The sequence below is a fragment of the Pteropus vampyrus genome, unplaced genomic scaffold (assembly GCF_000151845.1).
Source record: "Pteropus vampyrus isolate Shadow unplaced genomic scaffold, Pvam_2.0 Scaffold286, whole genome shotgun sequence".
Classification (NCBI taxonomy): Eukaryota; Metazoa; Chordata; class Mammalia; order Chiroptera; family Pteropodidae; genus Pteropus; species Pteropus vampyrus.
Window position 1 is genome coordinate 1,578,341 of NW_011889067.1, and position 12,074 is coordinate 1,590,414.

General features: G+C 38.7%; 1 protein-coding gene and 1 pseudogene across 1 annotated transcript in view; one reads left to right on the forward strand and one right to left on the reverse strand.

Annotated features, from left to right (window-relative positions):
• IQGAP1 (IQ motif containing GTPase activating protein 1) overlaps positions 1-12,074 on the forward strand; it is a 99,651-nt gene that overhangs the window by 34,507 nt on the left and 53,070 nt on the right. The gene's annotated exons all lie outside the window — the stretch shown is intronic.
• On the reverse strand, positions 9,978-10,096 carry LOC111729870 (annotated as a pseudogene).

The following is a 12,074-nucleotide window of genomic DNA, read 5'->3' on the forward strand; positions in this document are numbered from 1 at the left end:
GTAAAACATTTTTAGTGGGACTTATGAATGTGTCAGCGATGTATTGATCAAACTTGAGTCTGATTTGCTGTTTGAGGGATGGTTAATACACTGTGTGACAAGTTTTGCTTTGAAAATACCTTGAATCTAGTGATGAAATTTATTAGTGATGAATGTGACATCTCGCACTGTGGATCAAAAAATGGAGTGTCTCAGTATAGGATAGAGAGAGAAATAGCATCAGTGAGAAAATAAAACAAAATGAAACAAATCTGAGAGGCTTATTAACATTAATAGAAATGTGGTATATAAAGAAAAGGAAGAGATGGCTCCATTGTCCTCTGTGCCAATCAGAGGCTACCTGGAGTTGGTTTTCAGTTCTGGCAGTCATACTTTAAGAGGGACCTTAAGAGTCCAGAGCAGGGATGACAGATGTATGATGAGATTCTTACATTCCCACAACAGGCACTGCCGATAGGTCGGAATCCATCTTTTTCAACATAATAGCTGAGGAACCACTTCCACCAGTGGGCGTGGTCCTCTAGTTGAGACTTGGTTGCTGCTCCAGGACTAGAGCATGTCGGATGAGCATGACCAGGAGGAAAAAGGGTCTTTAATTCTAAGTATGAGGAATAATTGAAAGGACTGAGATAACTTAATATGGAAACACGATTTAGAGGGAAAATAGACACAGAATCTCAGAAGTCCAATCTGTCATCCTGTATAGGAATTACATTTTGCCTCCGTTATTAAAAAAATTTCTGGAAAATGGAAGAGGGTTCAATTTATCATGCGTGGTAGCAGAGGAACAGAACCAGGCAGTGGAAATCTGCTTAATATGAGGAATTAAGTAACAGTAAGAAATTTCTTTAAAAATTCCCCCAAAACTTGCTTTAGAAAAATCCATGTTGCAGATTTTCAAGCATAAACTGTATCACAGTTAATGGAAGAGTATGTTCTAACTTAAGTATTTCCTCAAGTTACTTAAAACAATTTTTATTTTAATTTCCTGTGTTATTAAAAGGTATTTTTATTTTGAATGACTTGATAACATTCAATTACTCTTTTTTCCTGACATGGCTTAAAAAGTTGGGAAAAACACTTAACAATAAAATAAAACAGGTAGGAAATAGTTTTGAGCTCCCCCATTGCTCAGGACTGTGTGGTGGAGCTGGAGATGTGGAAGTGTAACTCAGTCCTGCCCTTGGGGAGCTTACAGATTGATTGGACAGACAGGGCATTGCCATTTGAAGTTTCTCCACATCAAAGGATGAAAGGTCTTACTGATGTCATAAGGCAATACACGATTGTGAAGGAAATAATGCAGTTAATGTGCGAGAGTTTAGATGAGGAAAGATGATTTCATGGCTGAGTTTTGCAAGATAAGCCACAATTGTGTGGGAGGAAAGGGAAAGCCTAACTACACGTTTACGTGTTACTCTTTGTGTTTCTTTAGAGTGGAGACTGTCGTTTTGGACTTCTTGGTATCAAACAGCACCTCTTGCCACAGTGCTTCTCCACAAAGCAGAGGCTCAGGAATACTGTTCAGTTGAATTGGTGCAATCTGCATGGAATGTGGGGGTTGTGGTGGTGAAGAGAGTTTCAGTATTGTAGTGATGAGAGCTTAGGGTACTTTCTTTTTCTTTTATGATTTGGTTATAATGGAGAGCAGATCTATGGTCCTTCAGCATCAGAGAAAGAATAGTTTATGCCATTCAGCAGTCATTTATTGACCACCATCTCTCAAAGGTAAATCAGAAAATGTTTCCACTCTTATTTATGTACTTAAGTAACTTTTTTTTTTTTTAAATTAACTGTTTTAAGAGGTAAAGAGATACAAAGTGCCACAGGAAAGGTTACAGGAAGTTTGGAGGAAGAAGAGATTATTTCTAGTGGTACATCATGGAAGAGTTAAGGAGGGAGGTGACTTTTGAAAGTAGCATTTGATTGTCAAAGTTGGGTGAGGCTGATCAAAACTTTTACCAAATCTTGATTCTCAGTAGGCATCTCCATTTGTAGTTTCCCATATTATGACTTGATGATCTCTATTTTCTCTACAAACTCAAATTTTCTGGTTCTAACAAATTTATCCCATCTCATTTGACATGCCACCTTGACCTCACTGTAGCAATGGGCGGAGTATCTTTTTTCCTAAGATTCTATGTTCTTCCTGTGGTCTGGATCCTCTCCCTTCTTGTCTTCTAAGGTCTTTATTCCAGTATTAGTTTCTTAACTATAATTTGCATTTTTTCCTTCTGATTCTCTCTCCTTGGAACGTAACCGTGCTCACCCATTCAAGATACACTCCCTTAATACTAGACCCTATTCCAATTATTGTCTTTTCTTTTTTCCTTTAAGGAAAACTTGCCTTTACTCTCTGTATTCTGACTTCTTCATCTTAACTCCTGTGGGTGTGATTTGTGCACCCTCCTTTCCCTCACTGAAATTTCTCTTGCTTAGATCACCAGTGACCTAATTACTATATCTATTGAAAAATTTTCCGTACTTTCTTAATCTATGCAGCATGTGACACTCTTGCCTGTTACTTCCTGAAATCTTTTTAACTGGGTAACCTTTTATACTTTCTGAATTTTTACGTGAGTAAAATATATTGTCTATCTAAGACAATAAATTCAGGGAGTACCTCCTCCAGGAAGCTTACCTGGACCCCACCCTTACCTCAGGTCTGAGTTAGATGCTCCTCTCTTGGGTTTCTATAGCAACCCCCCAGTGTATCTTTTTTTTTTTTTTAATAGGTTTTCACAATATAAATGTCTTATACTTTTCTCTTTCCTAATATACTGTGAGCCTGAGAGGGCAAGGACTATGTCTTTAATGAGTATCATAGTTAACTCCTCACTGAGTACTAGATCTGAAAATTAAATTTTGACATACACTTGCTCTACAGGCTCTCCTCGTTCCCCCAGGGCTCTAGCAGCTGCTAGTAGGCAGTGACTCAGAATTGCTTTTGCTAAGAAATATGTACCTGTTTTCCGCCTTATGTAGAGGACTCCCCTGTTTCTTTTCTCGAGAGCTGCTCACAACCAGCAGTGAATAGGCTGTAGGTGCTGAGACTTAGCTATCATTGAGGTTTAACTCAGTTTAAAGATTTTTTTTCATTCAAGGTTAAAAGGTCTTTTATGCTTCACGATATATGTTAGAGTAGAGATGGGTAAGTAGATAAGTAGATGTTTCGCTGAGCTCTGCGTCTGAAGGCTTGGTCTTGGGAGTAAATAAACCCTCTGCCCTAATTCCCCTCCCTCTTCATATGGCGAGGAATGCTTTATTGAATACTCTACATTCCTTTCTCTCAAGACTTGTTCTTTCCACATTGTATTGAAATTACTGGGCTGTTCCCAGTGCCTAGGTGGTGCTCAGGTATGTTAGTGGCTTGGTAGAATCCTAATTGTGAGGAAAGATGGCCCGATTTGGGAGGTTTTTAGCAGCAAGTCACCCTGGCTTTGCTCTGCTAGCTGGGTGTGGTGGCAGCGGCTGTTCCTGGAGGAACTGAATGTCAGTGGTTTGGGGTAGTCAGTTCCGGCATTGGTAGGTTCCCCTTCTGTATTGCAGAGCTGGGAAACCACTGAAGTCATGTGCTCTGCAGAACTTGTTCAACTGGTTTCCTCTTCACAGACCCCTAATTCACATTCTGCTCTGATTCTGTTCTCCTTATCCACTTGGTCCGGGCTTGTTTTAAGGCTTACCATAGGAGAGTTCTCCAAATAGTCATTTCTTTGTCTTGCCGAGAGCTGGAATGGGTAGGGCCAAGTATATACTCCCTTCGACAAATGTTATCAATGGGGCAAGGTGGACAGGTATTGCACAACTTACTGAGAGTCAGACTCTAGATATAGGTTTATTTCTGGGATCTAGCTATCCTCACACACATACTCAGTACACACATGCACAAATACATAGCTACCATTATTTAGAGTCTGCTGAGTGCTTGTATACATTAGCTCATTAGTTAATCTTCACAACAGTCTTATGAGAATCAGTCCCTTTCTGAATCCTGTTTTACAGACGGAAAACCGAAGCTCAGAGAGCTTAGATAACATGTCATTCTTGCTCATTCTTATTTCCTTCCCTCTTTTCTCCACATGTGGATATGTTCCTTTCCATAGCTAGCTGTAGAACCTTGCTTTTTTTTGTTTTTCATTTCTTACATCTTTAGTCCCTCCTCTGCTTGTTCTTTTCTTGCAGGCTGCAAGTTAGTGTCTCTTCTTCAGTCACGAGAGAGAGACAGACAGATGGACGGACACTCACTCACTCCCTCCCTTTCTCCCTCTCTCTCCCTCCCTGGACATGTCAACCTGTCATACTAGCCCTTTCTTTCCTTCTTAAACCTTTTGAAAAAGTTTACATTTGCTGTCCCCAGTTCTCCACTTCTAGTTACTTTTCTAGTTATAGTAATCTGACTCCTCCTGTCTTACCACTCACTGAGACTGCCCTTATTGGGGTCACAGATGACCTTCCTCCTTATTTGCCATATCCTTTCCTCTTTGCCACTCATCTCTGTGCAGCATTTGAAGTTGGTGACCTCTCTCAGCTTCCTGAAAAAGTTTCCTTCCTTGATTGCCAGCCATCATGTGATTCTGTCATGGTCTTCATTTTACCATAGTGATTGTCCTTTCTCTGTAACATTCGCTTCTTCAGTGTCCATGTTCCATGTTCTCTGGGGCACAGTCCTTGACCTTTTTTATTTCAGTACAGTTTGTTTCTCTGGTGAGCTCATCAACTTTTGTGGTGCCACTTTTCAAACTTGGGTCTCTAACCTCATCTCTCCTGAGATTTTCAGACTTATATTTCCAACTGACTGCAGGATGCCACAACCAGAACTTCTCATTGACATTTCAAGCTGAATTTATCATTCTGGCCTGCTTTCCCTCGTGTCCCCAGCCTTGTTTAATGGCATCATCTTTTATTTAGTCATCCATGCCACAAGTCACCAAATCATCGTTTAAAAATAAAACAGTCTTTTTTCCTTTTATAGAAGTTTCTACAAGTTTACTATAGATGGTACATGTTGCCAGATTTTCTTTTGGAACAGTGTGAGAATGTGGGGTTTCCCCATATACTGGACAATAATAAGTTGCTATCCTTTTTTTAATCTTTGCCAGTCTGATAGCTGAAACTGATGTTATTGTTACTTTAATTTGCATTTCTTTGATTAGTAGTGGGGATAAGAATTTCTCCTGTAATTACTGGCCATTTATATTCTTTTGTGAATTCCCTATTTGTGTTTCTAGCTCATTTTTTCTAGAGAAATGTTTGTCATTTTATTTGTTTCAAGCGTTTAAAAAATATACATATAAAAGTGAGATTATTAGTTTCTTGTTATATGTTACAAATTTTCCCTTCAGTTTTTCTTTTCGTTTAACTTTCGGCTTTTTAAAGAATTGCCTTATAGAAGTTTAACTGCTTTTTATGCAGCCATTTATTTTCCCTCTTCCTTTATGATTTTCATAATTTCTGCCTCCATGGTCTCGTTTGGAAAGGTCTTTCCCACTTAAAGATTATATAGCCATTTATCTATATTTTTTCCTCTTATTTTTTTATTTTTAAAATCTCTATATTTGATGTTTAATGTCAGTAGCATAATGTGTCAGGAGCTAACTTTGCTTTTCCAGGTGTCTGTAACGCCTTCATGTTCCCCACTGCCCTTCTAACCCCCACACCCAGCCGTCTAGCAGATTGTCAGAGGGGTTCAGTTCTTTCTTTGTAACTACAAATCATGTTTCTCTCTGTTTCCGCCATTGCCCTAGGTAAAGACCTTATTATCTCTCACCTGGATTCCTGAAATAATTGCCTGATATTTCTCCCTGAAATCCACCTTCCATGCTGTTTCCCTAGTTACCGGTCTTAGTTTCAGATCTAATTAAGCCATTCTTCAAAAAAAATTTTTTAAATTTATTATTTAATTTAATTAAAAATTTTAAAAAATTGAGGTATAGTTGGCCAAGCCACTCTTCTATTTGAAAATTTTCATTGTTCCCATTGCCTGCAGATCAAAGTATTGTATGTTTCAAGTGCACCTTCACCTGCTCCTCCACCATGGAGACTTGTCATTTGCTGTCATGCCTATTTGTCTTCATTTACGTTGTTTCCTTTGTCTTACATATCTTCTTTTCTCATTTTTCACCTCCCTTAAATACGATTTATCTTAGAACGCCCCCAGTTCAGATAATGTCTATTGTAGCTAGTTGGTTAAGCATCTCTGTTTCTGGAGGGCGATCTCTTTAAAGGTGGGGACAGGTGTTCAGCACATGTTATGCTACTGATAAGTATTGTACAGAGTGGTCCAATAGAAATGGACCTAAATGGATATGTAGCTGTCAGAGTAGATCATTTTTATTTTGCAAATTTGATTAAAAATATGTATAAAACAAAGCTTTATAAAAATAGTCTAAATACTAAAGATATATACAAATTATTTATAAGAATTAAGTAGTTATTTGAAAGACAAACTTTTGTAAAAGTACTCATTTTTTACACTAATCATGTCCACCAGTGTTTAATATTGGTGCTTGACTGAGTCCAGAACTGCGGTGTGGGATGCTTCAGGAAGCCCAGCTGCAGACCTTGAGCTTCTTTTAGTGAGTGTTCGGTGGGTGGAAGGCAGCATATCATAGCCATGGAGTTTGGGCTTTAGAATCGTGCCAACTTGGGTTCAGGTGTGAGCTCAGCACTGACCTGACTGCCGGATAATCTTGGACAGCCTACTTTACTTTTAGGAGACTGTGGTTTCCTTATCTGTAAAATAAGGAAGTTTTTGCAAGGATCAAGTGAGATAATGCATGCAAAGTATTTAGTTTAATGTCTGCCACTTGGTGTTTGAGAGTTTATATTTTTTAGAGATTATTTAGAAAACGAACCATTCAGACGTTACTGTTTTCCTGTTTAGCACCAGTTTTGTACTAGTTTTGTTTCATATCTGATGTCATTTAAAAAAAAAATTTTATTTGAGTTCAATTTACTAAAGCAGTTCTGGGGTTAAATTTGAGGATAAATGTCAGAAGTTTGTATTTCTTGTTGTGAGAGGAAGGACTGAGAACTCTTCTCTCCATTTTCTTCAACTCTTATGAGAAATACTTTAAGAAATACAAGAGTTTTGTCACTGAGTTCTATTTGTGACCATGGCTTAGAGTCCTGATTATAGGTAGGGTGTGCTGATGTCACCACTTGGTATGATATTCTCAGAACTTTTTTTCTTAAATGACTTATTTTTTAAAACATTTGTACTTGTAAAAACACTTGCACTTGTACTTGAACAAAAAATATAAAAACCCCACACTGTTACAGAAGTGATTTTCTGAAACGGATCTGCTCAGTTCATCACCCTCTTAAAATCCTTCAGTGTCTCCCATGAGTAGGATGAAAGGAAGGTTTATAGCATGGCGGACAAGCCTTGCATGATACAGCCTGCTGATTTTTCCATCATTTCCTGTGCATTTTACCTCCCAGCAATGGCAGCGCTGAGCCACTCTGGCACCCAGCTTGTTTTCTCATGCCTCCTGAATTTGTCCATGGCGTTCCATCTGCTTGGAGGCCTTCTCTGCCTTGGCCATTTGGTAAACTCTTTATTCTTTAAAATCCAGTAATATTTGTGGATGTCGTGAAGCTGGAAGAGAAGTCAGTATTTTGGATATCAGAATTAGGATCCAAAGATACTGACATTAGGGACAGTGGGCTGAATCGAACATGAAGAAATACAGTAGAGATGAGTGCCAGAAACGGTTCTAATATGGAATTGTGGAGATAGGGTTTAGCAACTGGATATTTGAAAAAAAATAGATTTCTGTTGATTGGAAAAGTGCAAAAAAAATAATTTAGTCTGAGGCTTTGTTTGTGGTGGTGGAGTATTCAGAAGGAAGAGGGTGATAGTCCTGTTCCTTTTCAGGCCGATCAGGCCACACCTGGAACACAGTGTTCGGTTGAGGAATGTCCAGAGATGAAGGAGAAAGACGTGGGGGCAGGGTCATGTCTCACAGTCCTAGTGATACCAGCTGACGTTTTGGGCGCTTACTCTATTCCAGGCACTGTTCTTAATATTTTATGTGTATTATCTCTTTTAATCTTCACAGCTACCCTATAGATGGGTGCTCTTCTCTTTCTATGAAGAATACTTGGAGGAACTGGAATCATTTCAGTTACAGAAGTGTCAGCATGTGATTCATCATATGAAGGGAGAAGAGGAAAAGCACAAATATTTTTTTAATGCCCAGCCAAGCACTGTGCTCTCCCCACTTCCCATGTGGTCCTATTTAATCCTCAACAACAGACCTATCTGCAAAATTTTGTAATTGCTTTTCAACAAATGAAAATACTGGTTAAGTGACTTGCTGTCTTGATAAATGACAGAGGCAGAATATAAATCCAGGTCTTTTAAAGGCCCTGGCCAGTGCCTGTCACATTATATTTTAAATTTTATATGTTGTCTTGCAGAAGGCAGCATAGAATACCAATAGGGAACTGGTGCCTGCTTAATAAAAACTTTCTGGCTAGTAGAAGGCACAAATGAAATGAGTTAAATTGAATGTTTGGTTCCATGTCAGCAGCCCTGCTCAGGCTCAGCGTATGTCATGGTTTGACTGAGATGGTTTGGGAACATTCACGCATTCAAGGGAGGGAGTGGGAGGTGAGAGGGGAGTGTGGGAGTCGATGTAGACTAGAATATCTTTAATGAGCTCTCAGCCGTGAGATTCTGTGAATGTTGTTAAGACTGTTAAACATGAGAATTGGTAAAAGTTGTGTTGGCCAATGATCTTTCTTTTGCGCATATATTATTTTTTATTTCAGCTTTATTGAGGTGTAATCAGTATGTAAAACTGAGATATTTTAAGTGTACAGTGTCATGATTTGTTACACATATACATTATGAAAAGATTCCCCATCTAGTTAATTACCATATCCATCACCTCACACACTTCTCTTTTTTATGTGTGTGAGAACATTTATGTTCTATTTTCTTAGCAAATTTCATTTACACAGCACGGTGTTATCAACTATAGTCACCATGTTTTACATAGCTGAGGTTTGTACCCTTTACCGACCTCTACCCCTGGCTACCACTTTTCCACTGTGTTTCTGTGAGGACTTAGCATAATGCCCTCCAGATCCATTTATGTTGTCAGAAATGGTAGGATCTCCTTTCTCATGGCCAAACGATATTCCAGTACACAGTACACACACACACACACACACACACACACACACCCTACCTTCATCAAACACACACACACACACACACACACACACACCCTACCTTCATCCATTCATCCACTGATGAACAGTTAGGTTGTTTCTATGTCTTGGCTATTGTGATTAATGCTGAAATGAACATGGGGGTGCAGATCTATCTTTGATATCCTTATTTCATTTCATTTCTTGGCTATATACCCAGAAGTGGGATGGCTGGATCATATGGCAGTTCTATTTTGAATTTTTTGAGGAATCCTCATACTGTTTTCCATAGTGGCTACACCAATTTACATTTCTACCAATAGTGTGCAAGGGTATTCTTTTCTCCACGTTCTCCCTAACACTTGTTATCTCTTGTCTTTTTGATGATAGCTTTTCGAACAGGTGTGAGATGGTATCTCATTCTGGTTTTGATATTCATTTCACTGATGATGAGCGATGAGCAGACACATTTTCTTTTACTTTTTGGGCATATGTATCTTTTCTTTGGAAAAAAAAATGTCTATTTAGTTTCTCTGCCTGTTTATAAATTGGATTGCATGGTTTTTTGTTTTTTTTTGTTTTTGTTTTTTTCCTTTTTTGCTATTGAGTTCTATAAGTTGTTTATATATTTTTGGATATTAACCTCTTATTGGATATATGACTTGCAGATATTTTCTTCTATTTTATAGGTTGTTTTTTCATTTCGTTGATGGCTTTCTGCTTTTTAATATTTTTTTAGGTGAGGCAACCCTTCGTTTACCTCATAGATTGCAAGGCCCTTGTCAGCTTACAATCCCTTATGTTTTTATTTTTTACGCTTACAGCATCTGGTCTACTTAGGTGGTCTCCCATCCAAGTACTAACCAGGCCCGACCTGCTTAGCTTCTGAGATCAAGACGGGATCGGGCTTGTTCAGGGTGGCATGGCCGTAGACTGTTGATGGCTTTCTTTACTGTGCAGAGCTTTTTAGTTTGCCGTAGTTCCACTTTATTTTTGCTTTCGATGCCTTTGCTTTTGGTGTTGAATCCAAAAAGCCGTTGCCAAGACTGACATCAAGGAGCTTACCCCAATGTTTTTTTCTAGGAGTTTGTGGTTTCAGGTCTTATATTCAAGTCTTTCATTCATTTTGGGTTGATTTTTGTGTATGATGTAAGATAGGAGTCCATATATAGATTTATTTTGAAATGTGTTTATAAAGCTAAATTAAATGTTTAAGTTTTATAAGAAAACTTTGTATCTGAGTTGAGAACTGGTGGACTTGCTGTTGAACCACAATACTTAAAACCCTATTAAGTTGACAGAATGTGGGAGATGCCAGCCTTTTAACTGCATGGGGGCATCTGAAAGTACCCTGTTAAGACAGCCCATTGGAGCTCAGCCTTGTCAGGCTTTTGGGGTGATGTGGTGCGAGCAGCAGTGGGATAGTAAGAAGGATTCTAAACTAGGTATCTGGGTCCTGTTATTCCACCTTTGCCACTAGCTAGCAGGTGACCGTGATAGCCTTATTCATAAAACGAAGGCATCATGCGAATAGGTACAGCCTTTGGGTATGATTTTGGGCAATAATTTTTTTTTAATGTTTATAATTTTTAATTTTGGAGCTACACTTCTAAGGACCTCTTAGGAATTCTAAACAGAAGAACATTGTGCACAAAGATGTTTCTTGCATTATTTAATGGTGGAACATTTATAAATGACGTAAATGTCCAACATAGGTGACTGATTAAGCACTTGGTAGAATTTTTATGTAATTTCAAGTTTCCATACTTTATACTTTCAGAAAGTATAATAACATGGAAAATATTCATAAAATATTGAGAAATGTCCAATAATTTTCTTTAATATCTATATATTATATTGAGGAAAATAACCAAAGGGATTTCCCCTGGAAGTGCATTAAGGTCCTGGCTCTCACATTTTGTGGCTCTGTGATACAGTCGCAGAGGGGGAAATCTCAGATGGACTGGAGAGGACAGAAAGGAGGGTTTGTTGTATCTTCTTGGGATTGTGGTAGAATCTAAACTTCTAACATTAAAAATTATAGTAGCATACCACCTTAATGTACTTATTTTTTCAAGGCAGTTTGGTCCTGATTGGTCTTATTTTATTCTTATAAACAAACCAGCTGATACTCTGTTGTGAAACAGCCTTGGATGGAGGGGGAGCCACGTGTGTGGTGACTTGGAGGGTGGCTTTAGGTTTAGGGCAAGTTGTCTAGAGATGCTTCTGTATTTTGCCTGTCTGTTCATTTTAGCTCTTGACTCTGCTTATCCCTTTCACCAAATCACAATTGGCTTTTCTTCTGGCTTGACACTTGAGTGATATGCGAGGTATTCTACTCCACTATAGGAAACTTCCCAGTAGAGAAGGCACAGGTAGAGGGTTGTGGGAGAGAGTGCCCTGATTTCTCCTTTTACTTTGATTTTAACCTAGTCATCTCAGAGGAGAGGAGAACCTAAACAGTTTTGAGAACTGGCTCCGATTCAAGGTAAAAGCACCTACTGTGCTGTTTATCTATTGTCTTCCCTATGTGTTCACCTCATTTTGAGAAGAAAAGTAAGTTTTTCTTCATACTGTTACGTGGTCAAGGGCTGTTTTTGGCTTACACTGGAGTTGTTCTAGGTTTGTCCCTGTTTCTGAGATCAGGTCCTCCAAGAGCTGGGGTCGCCAGAGCCGTTTGCCGTGCTCTTTCAGCGTGAAACATTGGATGGATGATATGTGACACGTGTCTTTGGACTACAGCTGTTTTTCATACCAGTGACCTGCACCCTTGTCCACATTGCCCCTCTGGTCTTTAGGCCCTTTCAGAGTGTAGTTTGGATTTTGTAGCTGTTACAAATCAGTATCTGATTTATTTACTATGCTACTATGCTATCTCTTCTGGACATCTCATTTGTTTATCGCCCCCCACC